This window comes from Equus quagga, chromosome 6 (assembly GCF_021613505.1).
Source record: "Equus quagga isolate Etosha38 chromosome 6, UCLA_HA_Equagga_1.0, whole genome shotgun sequence".
In the NCBI taxonomy this organism is placed as follows: Eukaryota; Metazoa; Chordata; class Mammalia; order Perissodactyla; family Equidae; genus Equus; species Equus quagga.
The window spans coordinates 6,810,952-6,823,064 of NC_060272.1; the positions used below are offsets into that span (position 1 = coordinate 6,810,952).

General features: G+C 37.2%; 1 protein-coding gene across 1 annotated transcript in view; it reads left to right on the top strand.

Moving 5' to 3' along the window:
- The window catches only part of NALF1 (NALCN channel auxiliary factor 1), a 616,154-nt gene that overhangs the window by 56,318 nt on the left and 547,723 nt on the right, over positions 1-12,113 (top strand). The window lies entirely within an intron of this gene.

Genomic DNA, 12,113 nt, shown 5'->3' on the forward strand with positions numbered 1-12,113 from the left:
TTCTGTCTAGGTCACTTTGAGGTTTATATGCTTAGTTCAAAATACTTGCCATCTGAAACAGTTACAAAACGGGGGAGCTTTCTGAATGTTTCTCCATGTTTCTTTCTATATAATTCTACACAATCTATTTAGAAGATTGAATAACAGTAAAGATGTATTTTAAGTCAATCAATCTGTTTTCACTTTATTATTTTAAATCTACAGGTATTTGGATGGCCTTTTAATTTGGTGCATGAAACTTTTACTATGGTTTTATGATCAGCAGCCCTATCTGCATCAAGAATCTGGGCCAGAAGAAGCCACAGGCAGTTAAACTGAAAGTTCGCACTGACAGGAGTTAGAACTGTTACCAATCCATTAAGAAGATACTTGCAAAATGTTTATCCAAGACCTCCAAGACTATAAAAAAATATTTTGTGTGTAAATTTGCTCCTGTGATCACCAGTCTTGAAGCTTGATTGCACATAGGATGAAATAAATTATACCATTTCTCAACTAAATGTGTATTTTACTCAAGGAGTATAATTTAGAAATTTGCAACCATGCATTTTTTCTTTCCTGCGGGGAAGTAAAGAAAGGGTCAGAAGAAGGTAGATAGACTCTGCGGCCTATTAGAGCTTCTCCCACCTGCATTTCCTTGGTTAGTATAAAATCCCCCCATGAGGGTGGAGAATAAAGGTATTTATTTTATAATTATCAAGGAGTAAAGGTATCTTGGATAGCCTAAAATATATCTAAGCCTATGGCATAAAGCATACAAGTGAAACAATGTAGTGAGAAATGTGCTTGAAACTTCAGGGGCTAATAACACTGATGGGTTTGACTCACTTGAGGGGGAGGTCGATGGTGATATGTGTACGTTTAAGAAGACTGCATATAATATATAGAGTAAGCTCTTAGAAATCTTTAGAAAGTGGTGCAGTGACCTATGGAATTTGCTTACAGTCTCATGCAGTTAATGCCGTCTCAAATGTTACAAAATTGGACCCACAAACTAAGCATAATTAGAATTCACTAAACGTATTTCAATTACTGCTTTTGGCTGCCTGACTCCAGGGTGATTATTTGATGTCAGTTGTCGAGGGTTACCCAACAAGTCAGTGATACATTCAATGATTTAAATTATACTGTATTTATGTTACATACATTATGGTGTAAATTTTGTTCTTCCATGTAATTGTACTTAATTCCTTAAGTCCTTAAAATGTAATTTAAAGCAAAAGAATTATGATTGAATATATAAGGCACAATATCATATGTATTTGTTTATGTTGCCAGGTAAATATTTTAATTTCTATTTATTTCTTGTTCAAGGCAATAAATCCTGCATGCACATACTTTTTAGACAACTAACTGAACACATGTGAGAGACAATGAGACAGTTCGTTACACCTTAATTTTTCATTGTAAGTTAAATGCTTGGACTTATAATATATGTACTTTATTATCTTTAAAAATGACCGGTGTGTATAGATATTCAAAGTGCTGTCTCACTGAGAACAGCACAATAGTGCAGCAATAGTCTTCCGTGGTGAGAAAATCGATTCAGTTCAACACATACATACTGAGTGCCCCCTGCATGGGGGGCTTTGTGAGGGGATGAGATGGGTAGTCTTTTTCTTCGAGGAGCTCTCCTGCTCACTGGGGACATTCCACTGCAGATGATGAAGGCCGTGCGTGAGGAGGATATGAAATGGGTTTGTACTGGGGCAAGGAATGGAGAAGACTTCTCAGAGAAAGGAAATGTCCTTTAAGCTCCACCTGAAGGACAGGGAAGTGGGAAGGAATGAGAATAGAACCTGCCATTCTTTTTAGTCCTGCCTCCCAGTGCTAGTGTGTTGGCTTACTTGATGCTGAAGACATTTATAAATGAATGACTAAAGGAGCATGCCAGACAGAAGATGGGTATGTGCCAAGTCTTGAAGACAAAGAGTGCTCTGAGTATTTCTGGAGGAGCACTTGCTCACACCAAGATGGGAAGGCAAGAGAAAATCCATGACATAGGGGACAGGAACTCGAGGGCTGTATTGTAATCTGTGCTATGTTTAGCTTCAGAGCAGGGCCTTATAAGAGGGGATTTGCATGATTGCATTTCTTTTCTAAGAAACATAATCCTGGGAAAGTAGAGGAAAGATCACAATTGTGATATATTGGGGTGGGCAATGGACAGAACTTGGAGATTCCTTGTGATGCTGGCATTGAGATGAGGGAAAAGTCAATGAAATCATCAGTTTTCTGGCTTAGGCAATTCACTAAGACTGGAACCAGGCCAAATGAGCCAGCTCACTTTGAAAATAATGGAAAAGGAGGAAAATATTGGATTTTACCCCATATCTGAATCAATGATTTCAGGAGGAAAATGTTCACCATGGAGGGTATGCGAAGTTTTTTCTGCAGAAAAGTAAGTGTGCAAACCAAAGCAGATCCCATTACTTGGTATAGGCAACTTGCCTATCTGCCTTTGCTTGTGTCAGTGGCTCCTGAATTCTTAGTTTGAGGAGTCTGTGGTCCTAGATCTGCACCACGTGTAACTTCTCTCTATATAAGGGTAAAGGATATCAAAAGACTATGGCCTGGGTAACAAAACACAATCAACTTAGGAAGGTTTAGTGCTATTCTTGGTCTAGAAAAGCCAAACCACCTCTAAAGAGAGCTCCCAAAGCCAAGAAAGACCATTACTCATTATTAGTAAGATCTGGTGCCTAGTCTTCAGTAGAGTGAGATAACAGGCAGGTGAACCCCTCCTTAAAGGAAAGCAAATGAACTTCATGCCCAAATGCTTCCATCTATATGTTGTCCATGTGTTTCCATTCTTATTCAGCAAACAGAAACCAAGTTACTAGACCTATCTAGCTGATCTTTGTGGCAATGCATTCCTGAGCTGTGTAGTGACAGCATGCACAAGGAGAGAAGCAAAAAATGATTGTTCTTTTGGAGGGCTCACAGAACAAATGACAGAGGAAAAGAAACATTTACAGTTGGTGAGAAAAAAACTAAGCAAACGTTAGCCATACTACAACTCTGTAGTCTAAATTATTTGCAGAAACCATCACATTCAAGGTACCTCTGTCTAGTCCCCTTGGATCCCTTTCCCTCTGCTAGGACCTAAGACATAACACTTTGAGACACATTCTGAGCTTGCGGTATGGCCATGATGTATTTGAAATGTTTTTCCTCTGGCAAAGTTTTACATTCATTTGAAACAGAGCTGAGCCATCCTTTACCAATGTTTCTGAGGCAACAAGTTTTGAAACGTCATGCTCTTTCACTCCTTCTCCCTGGCCATTTCTGTCAAATTCTCTTCCTCTGTATTCCAAATTCCCTCACCTCAGTTCAAATCCTTATTATACCACATGCCACACAAATCTAAAATGATCAGTCCCGAGCCTAAATTATTCCCAACACTGTTGCTTTGGGAAACATACAAGAAATACCAAAACACTCCTCACTCAACCAGGTATTAGAAAACCTCAGCTGTTAGGACCAAAACCATAAACTTCTAGAAGGGCCTCTATGATGACAAAGACCATAGTGGATGAAAGTGCCTAGTATATAGTGGTGCTCATTAAAAGCTTGCTAAATGTATTGTTTTGAGGTGATTTTATTTCTAGTTAGTTTAACAAATCAAAACCATAAACACAAATAAAGGCCCCATAACTTTTCTAAGGGAACTTTTAGTTCAAAGGGCTCAGCAATTGTCGGGAGAATGTATCGCTCCATGCTGGAAAGCATTATAAGTGGAGGAGTCAGAGCGCACTGATTTGGGGGTGAGCACTTTGTGCGTTAGATTTAGGAAGTTTGGTTGTGTGTCCCAGGAACCATTACTTGAGTTTAATTATAGAATCAGCCCCATGGGGCATGGAAAGAGCCCTGACTGACATTGGGGCCAGTATTTGCATCTGGTTCTGCCATTTTTACCTGTGTGTACTTGGGCAACGTGCTGCCCCCTTGAGTCCATCATGTGTCATTATGAGCATTAAATTAATGCAGATAAAAGTGCGCAGTATATAATGGTGCTCGTGAAAGGCTTGGTAAATTTGTGGTTTTGAGGTATTTTTTAGTTTAACAAATCAAAACCCTAAACACAAATAAAACTTTCATAACTTTTCTAATGGAGCTTGGTTCAAAGAGCTCAGCAATTGTCTGGAGAATGTATCACTCCATGCTGGAAATCATTATAAAAATGCATGCAGAAAAAGGACAGCAAAGTTCAAATGTCATATTTTCAAAATAAATATTCAGATAATGCAAAGTTTTCATCAAATATTTCTTAATGGTTTTTATCCTGAATAATACTAAGCTATTTTTAGAGGTCTTAATTTAGATTAGACCATAAAATAATAGTTTGACTTCATAAAGTTGTCACCTACTTTTGAACAAGTTGCCAGTTAGTTCTCATTGTCATTTCCTGGAAACCAACTAGGATTTTAAGAGAAATACTGACCAAAGTTGTGTTAATTTTGGAAATGTTAAATGTAGAAATTTGATGTCATTAAATTATTGCCATTTCCCCTTGAATTCATACCAACATAATTTACAAATTGAATGCAGTCTCCTCTGGTTTTCTGGGCTGTTCATTTGCTTATTTTGAATAACAGGCACAATCCACGTACCTTTTTCTAATCTGAGAGGGCAAGGCCAATTTCTTTCACGTCTGTGAGGGTTTTCCCATAGTACAGCACAATGCCTGCACTTAGGAAGGGCTTAGTAAATATTTTTGAATAACGGTATGCATGATTGAATTACCCCAAATTAGAGATTTTCCAGGCAGTTTTCCTCTTACTCCGTGTGAGAAATCTTTCCATTTCTACAAGAAGGGTGCTGACGGAGGCTTGAGTGTCTAGTGCAACTAAGTTTACTGGTCTTTGAATAACTGTTCATTTGAACCCAACTTTCTACTAAGGTTTTTCCTTTTGCTCTATCTGGCAAATGATCATCCCCAATCATAAAGCCAAGCATCTGAACTAATGAAATTTCTAGTAGTGGGGATGGTAGAAAAATGGCTTTTCCCTTTTTATTCTATCTAGCACATTCAGCAACCTTCCTTTTATTCATTCATGCATGCACACCCTAAAATTTATTGAATATATGCTCTCTGCTAAGCGTTGTGTTAGGTACTGCAATTGATATACAAAAATCATGGTCCCTTTCCTCAAGAAACCTGTGTTTTGTGCATCTCTTTTCCATTCTGGGAAAAGGATGTCTATAATGTTATGTACTTGAGTAAATTTTAGATGATTGTAGAAAAAAGAAAGCAGCAAAAGGGTTAGTGTAAAAAAATAAAATATTTTATATTTTACTTGCTCTAAGATTTATAGAATCATCCACAAATTATGATTAGAAAATCTGCATACAATATATTCATGAGGATATATTTTGTGTATTGTAAGATTATGGTATTGTTTGTGAAAATTTATTGATCAGGTTGAAAATTTGAAACAGACCCTTCAATGTTGGTTTCAAATCCTCTGCAAAACGCATATGGTGGATGGCCGGAAGGGCCTCTCAGAAATGCTGATTGTGCATTGCATGAGAACTCTAAGGGTCAGAGGCCTGCCACTACGCACTGGGTGGATGGACCCTAGCACTCTCCAAACCCACATCTGAGACGGAATTTTCCACCGCTGAGAGACAGAGCCTGAGAAGGCACTGTCAGAGGCTTCTGTGATAGGAGATGAGAAGCCATCTGCGGGGTGATTTCTGCAGCCTGGAAAGAATAAAAAACTAATAAAATAAAGACAAAGAAGCAAACAAAAAAATCTGTATTTATTTTTAACAATCTGTAGTAGATAGGGATAAATTATGTATATATACACGCACAGATAAATTAGATGTAGACTGTAAAAGAAAAAATGATAGTACCCCAAAGACATGTTTTGGGAAGACTGATTTTTGTCATTTCTCTTTGTGGTAATAAAATATTTTTCTTGCAATATCTAGAAAGCACACATTTATAATATGCTAAGTGAATAATAAATTTACTCAAGTGCCAAAAGAAAGATAGAGCCTTACAAATTGGAACAAAACAATTATAAAACTTATGACATAAAAAACTGGTGACCTATATTGATCTTTGATAAAAATATCTTTTGTTTATCTGTGAGAGGAGACACCTAGCATCTCCCTTCTTGATAAGAGAGCTAAAGATATTTCCAGTGAAGAGTTTTTCGTCTTGAGGTGTTTACATAAAACAGGTTTCATGCAAATTTCCATTTTTTAAAAGTTTCTAAACAGTATTCCCACCTAAAAACATGGCCAAACAAGAGGGCTCCCCAAACTGCTGATATGCAAGTAGTCACAGACTTCAGCCAATGTAATGTGCAAAAGGCTGGGGGTAATTCACAGTTGGTTCGTTCAGCCAGTGCGGTGAAGGGTGTGGGATGAGGAAAGACACAAAAAAGCAGGCAGCTAAGAGGGCTGAATGTGTGTATATATTCACAGCTTGTTTTAGAGCTCTGACTGACCAGATTTGGTTCATCCTGGTGAAACATTTTTGAAATTGCTCTCTATCAGTGTTAATTAGGATATGAAATTAAAATCTGTTCACATCCAACTGAATATTATGTCAACAATATAGGGCACATATTTAGTTGGCCCCTGACAGGATTTTAATTTTCTGCAGTCAGTTTCTAGAAAAATCTTGTAAGGAATGCAATGTACTGATCTATATTTTCTATTGACAGCTGCCAAGGTCCTGCCCAAACCATCTGTCTTATTCTTATTACTTGTACTGGATTTCCTTGGAATTCCTTATACATATGAGAAGAACCGTGCCCAAGCGTTATCCATGATGGCATTATAATTGTACCCCCCCCCTTAGTAATTGCTTATCTATCCAAACCTTTCTTGCCAATATTTTAAATCGACATCCTCCTAGTGTACCAATTAATCTACTCTTCTGAAATGCCTGGGAGATGTCTTATTGCTATGCTTTGTGTGCATGGATACCTAGGAAAGAAAATTCGCTAAGGAGGCAGTGGAGAATATTTTAGTGAAATAGTAATCACCCAGAATCTCTGGATTTCTGTGACAGCAAACAACACTATTATAGTTCTAAGTGCTTTTCCAACAAATATATTAATATTATGCTACATAGCGTAACTTTAATATTTGTATTAATGTGTGGAAAAGATTGCAGGATTAGTCAAGCCAAATGAGAGCAAGTGTTATTTAAGGATGTTTAAATAGTTTAACTGACAAAATGTGGAGAATCTGCAGCAAGATAAATTACGCAAACCAATTTTCTTAAAATGTGATTGAGGAACTGGAGTTAGTATAAGATAGCTTGTTGATAACCCTAATGTTCTTCTGTGGGATAAAAGGTGATTCCAGGTGCTGGTCTGTGGCCAAGTGATTAAGTTCCTGTGCTCTGCTTCAGTGGCTCGGGGTTCATTGATTCGGATCCTGGGCGTGGACCTACACATTGCTCGTTGGGCCATGCCGTGGTGTCATCCCACGTAGACGAACTACAATTACCTGCAACTAGCACATACAACTATGTACTAGGGCTTTGGGGAGGAAAAAAAAGAGAAAGATTGGCAACAGATGTTAGCTCAGGGCCAATCTTCCTTACTAAGGAAAAAAAAGATAATTCTAGAGCAACCATTAGTGCTTTGCTCCAAATATTTATAGTTTATTATTTTAGGAAAGAAACATAATCTTATAACTCAATCCAAGTGACGCTAAGAGGAAGAGTTGAATGTTATTTCATTTGTAATTTTGAAATTTCTTTGACTAATTTTTAACTCATATTATTTAATTGCATGAATGGAAGTCATGAGAGAACCTCTGGAAAATAATATGAAGAATACTAATAACACAATAAGCTAACTCAAAAGTATTTTTTAGTAAAATATCAAATTTGAAAGTGAAGGGTCTTGAACATTCTACTTCCCTCAGGCGTTAATTTCCTCACCCACAAAGGTTAGGCAACGGATAACTCTAAATGACAGCCAAGAGAAAATTTCAGGCTGCAATCTACTGCCTCTTTCTTTTTATCTTTCTCTTATTCTCTCTTTCCTAGTTCTACACTTCACTCAACCAGCAAATGTTAACAATAGGCTCTTTAAGTGTGGGGATGGCCAAAGGAGTGTTGGGCATGGTTTGGTTCTTCAACACAATTGTCTCCCTTCCTTCCTTTCTTTACTGTCTCTCTCCCTTTTTTTCCTTTCTTCCCTTCTTACTCTTTCCTTCTGTCTCCCTATAATTTTCTTTTTCTGACTGTCTTCAATTTACATTGCTTTCTCCTGTCTCTAATAATTAGGCAAAAACGATGTAACTAAAATTCCAGAGATCCTTTACCTATTGATGTTTTTCCTTCTTTCATAAAGTAAAGGGAATCTGAACAGTATTTGGACTCTCAGCCTTATTATATTGCTTTCATACACTGATCTAATCATAATTCAGTTTTCAAATTTTCAGCATTATTTTGACACCATTTTAATGCGTGTTAATTCTTCTTCTTCTTCTTCTTCTTTTATCGCAAGGGAGATTGGTCCTGAGCTAATGTCTATTGCCAATCTTCCTCTTTTTGCTTGAGGAAGAGTGGTCCTGAGCTAACATCTGTGGCAATCTTCCTCTATTTTGTATGTGGGACACTGCCACATCATGGCTTGATGAGCAGTGCATACATCTGCACCTGAGATCTGAACTCACGGACCCCAGGAACCTAAGCAGAGCATGCAAACTTAACCACTATGCCACCAGAGGCCAGCCTCCATTAATTCCACTTTTAAAAGCACCTAAGAATTAGTCCATAGATCCTTCTACTCTAAGATTTAAAATTATAAGCAAAACAAGCCCTGTTAATTATAAGAGTCACTTGTAAAAATAAATAAAGAGTCCAAACTTTCTAACCATAATGGTCGTTGGGATTGTAGCAAATCTGATAAAAATAAAACTCCTTCCATTGCTTTCATCATTCGCATGTTTGCATATGTAAGTGAAAGGAAGATTAAAAGGGGGTTCAGGAAAACTAGTGTTTACAGAGCCTATACCATAGCCCTGGCACTGTGGTGAGCATTGCACACACATTGCGTTACTCTGAGGCATGCGCCATTCACATCAGCACCAACTAGGACCCTCTCCAGAGCCAGACTCACAGAAGAGTCTGTAAATAGGGCATAATGAGAGGAGGCTGGTGGCAGCACCAAGATAATTTGCTCATGATCTTGCAGTGCATGCTTTCCTATCCCAAAGAGAGGTGTTTCAGTTACTGCAGCAAATGGCTAATGCCGCGGTCATTTTTGCAAGGTTTCCCAATGGGTCTGCAGGGATTATGCAGCAAGCAGCAGGCGTGGGGACCCTGGGGAGGGGCACAGGCTTCACAGAGAAATGAGACCAGTGAACCACAGTCTGCTCTTTTCTGGTTGAGGGAGCTTGAACACCTTAGGCTCTCCGAGGCTGGCTTTCTCTGTAGAATGAGGCTACTTATAAGAGACTTGTTGTGAGTTTAGAGGAGAAAATGTAAAGTTCTTGGCATATGTAAGTGCTCAAAAAGCTGTAATTTATGTTTTTATTATTATTACTAATTTGACAAACACTGCATTTTATTTTACGATATTTTGGGGCAGATTGTTTGTCTTTATTGTCAGGACTTTATAGACTATGGACTGCATTCAAAGTCGACCAGCCAGAAAGACATAGTTTGGAAAAGACATGTTTTATCTCAAAATAGCAAACTCTATTTAGAAATGCTTAAAATGAAGCTATAAAACCACTCCAAACTGAAAGAATTTCCACTCTGAATACATGGTTTCTAATAATTTAAATTACACAATCACTTGGCTCATCTCTTTCTTGAGTGTATTTCAAAATTCAAAAGAAAAGACAAGAGTAACACAAATGAAAGAAATAAGGAATAAATATGATGATGAGAGAAGGAAGAGACTAATAGTCATGGTGCTCTCTCAAACGACCATTATAGTATAGAATTTTGCAACTTCACTTTCAGGAATTTTTGTTCATATATCAGGAAAATTGTGTTATTAATTTTAATAAAAGTAGTGTCTCAATTCTGAATAAAAAATATCTTAACCTCTTGAGAGAAGATGTTAGCATACTCAGTTGTAAGCCTATATTTCATGTGTATTTTATTTTATTAATTGTCCCCTCCAAAAAGTAATTTTGTACACAAAGGACAAGAAAATACATAAAACTAAAATTGATTACCATCCACTAATTGTTCGTGAATGGACAGATGCCAAAGTGTCCCATATTCATCAGGGTAAAAGCAGGGAAGCATAAATCATGGGAAAAACTGAGTATCATTTCCTACAGATCCACATGTCTCTGTGGCCAAGAATATTGTTCTCCAAAGCATAGTGATATGCCTTGCTTTTGAAAGATTTCCACAGAATCTACTGTAACCCCAGCTGGGAAAGAATGAGTATGCTATTTAAATTGCTGAAAATTGCTTTCAAATTTTTTAAATATGAAAAAAATAGCCATTTGCAGCCATTTCTATTAAAATGTATTTCATTTGGTCTGTCGAAAATACTTTTTTGTTGTTGTTTTAAAGATTGGCACCGAAGCTAACATCTGTTGCCAATCTTCTCTGTTTTTCTTCTTCTTCTCCCCAAAGCCCCCCAGTACATAGTTGTATGTTCTACTTGTAGGTCCTTCTGGGTGTGCTATGTGGGATGCCATCTCAGCATGGCGTGATGGGCGGTGCTATGTCTGCGCTCAGGATCCAACCCAGCAAACCCTGGGCCACTGAAGCAGAGCACACGAACCTACCACTCAGCCAGGGGGCCAGCCCCCTGAAAATACTTTTGAGTGCAGAACAGGAAAAGAACATAGGAAATGTGGTGCACTACCAAGCTGGAAGAGTATGCATGTGTCAGAGGTTTGCATTTGCTGCTAAGGAACTTCTCTTCATTCTATAATTAGAGAGGGGTCATTGAAAAATAACAGTCAAGTAAATGGTAAGTCAGAATGGTATTTTAGAATGATAGAATGGTTTTTATAGCATCTTGGAGAATAAATTCAGATTGGGACCATTGGGAAGACACAGAGGATATTTTATGATTGATGCTCGGGGAGAGACTGCACTAGGAGCATAGAGAAGTAACACCAGCACTTAGAGAAGCTCAAAGAACAACAAAGATCAATTAAAAAAGAGTAGAGATTAACACATTCAGAAATTATTAATAATTATTGGAAGAAATACAAGTTTCACAGGAAATTTAGATGGAGTTGGAAAAGCAACATATCTTGACCTGTGAAAACTAAGGTTAAACACATCTCAGGCGTTTGTTCATATCAAATAGAAAGAGAAGATTTGGAAAATGGTCATGTCAAAGACACTCCCTTAAATACAAGCAAGATACTAAAAAAACATTATATTAGGCTAGAAAAAAATTCAATTTAAGAGATATAACTGCAATCCCAGAACAGGGAAAAATGACTGTTGACAAATTGGTGCTATTTGATGTGACCACAAACGACACTGAATTTATTACAGTGCTCAAAAAGTTAAAAGAAACAAAGGACATAAATAAAAGGAAATCCAATAATTATGACTTTAAATTTTAAGAGGGAAATATATTCAAGGAAAATTCTTAGTCTATACATTTGCCACATACAAAGATTACCTTACATTAAAACATATTTTGAAGTAAAAAATGATTTAACTATCAATATTTGATGTTTTTTAAAAATGGTGGCTTACAAATAGAATAAGACACCAATATCTACATTTATATACTTTTAATCCAGCAAAATCCATCTGGTATGAAATTTAACAGGTAAGAAACAAGACGGCTTTTAAGACTACAGAAGAAGAGGAAAGAGGAAGAGGCAGGGGGAAGGAGGAGGAAAGAAAGGGGAAATATTTCTACAATGTAGGAGAATCACATTTGGAGAATTTTTCCTCACTTGTATTAACACAGCACAAGACTACTGACATAAGAGTCACGGAGGAAAAACGCCTATTTTATTCCAGGATGCTATAGTCAGTGGAATACTGCAAATGCATGTTAAATTCTTCTTGTTAACCTGTGATAATTTGGATTTACAAATTGCAAAATGTAAAGTTCTGTATGAACTATAGTATTATTAGGAATAATAAACATGGTAATCATTGTGTGTCCAGCATTATGCTAAGATAAAGG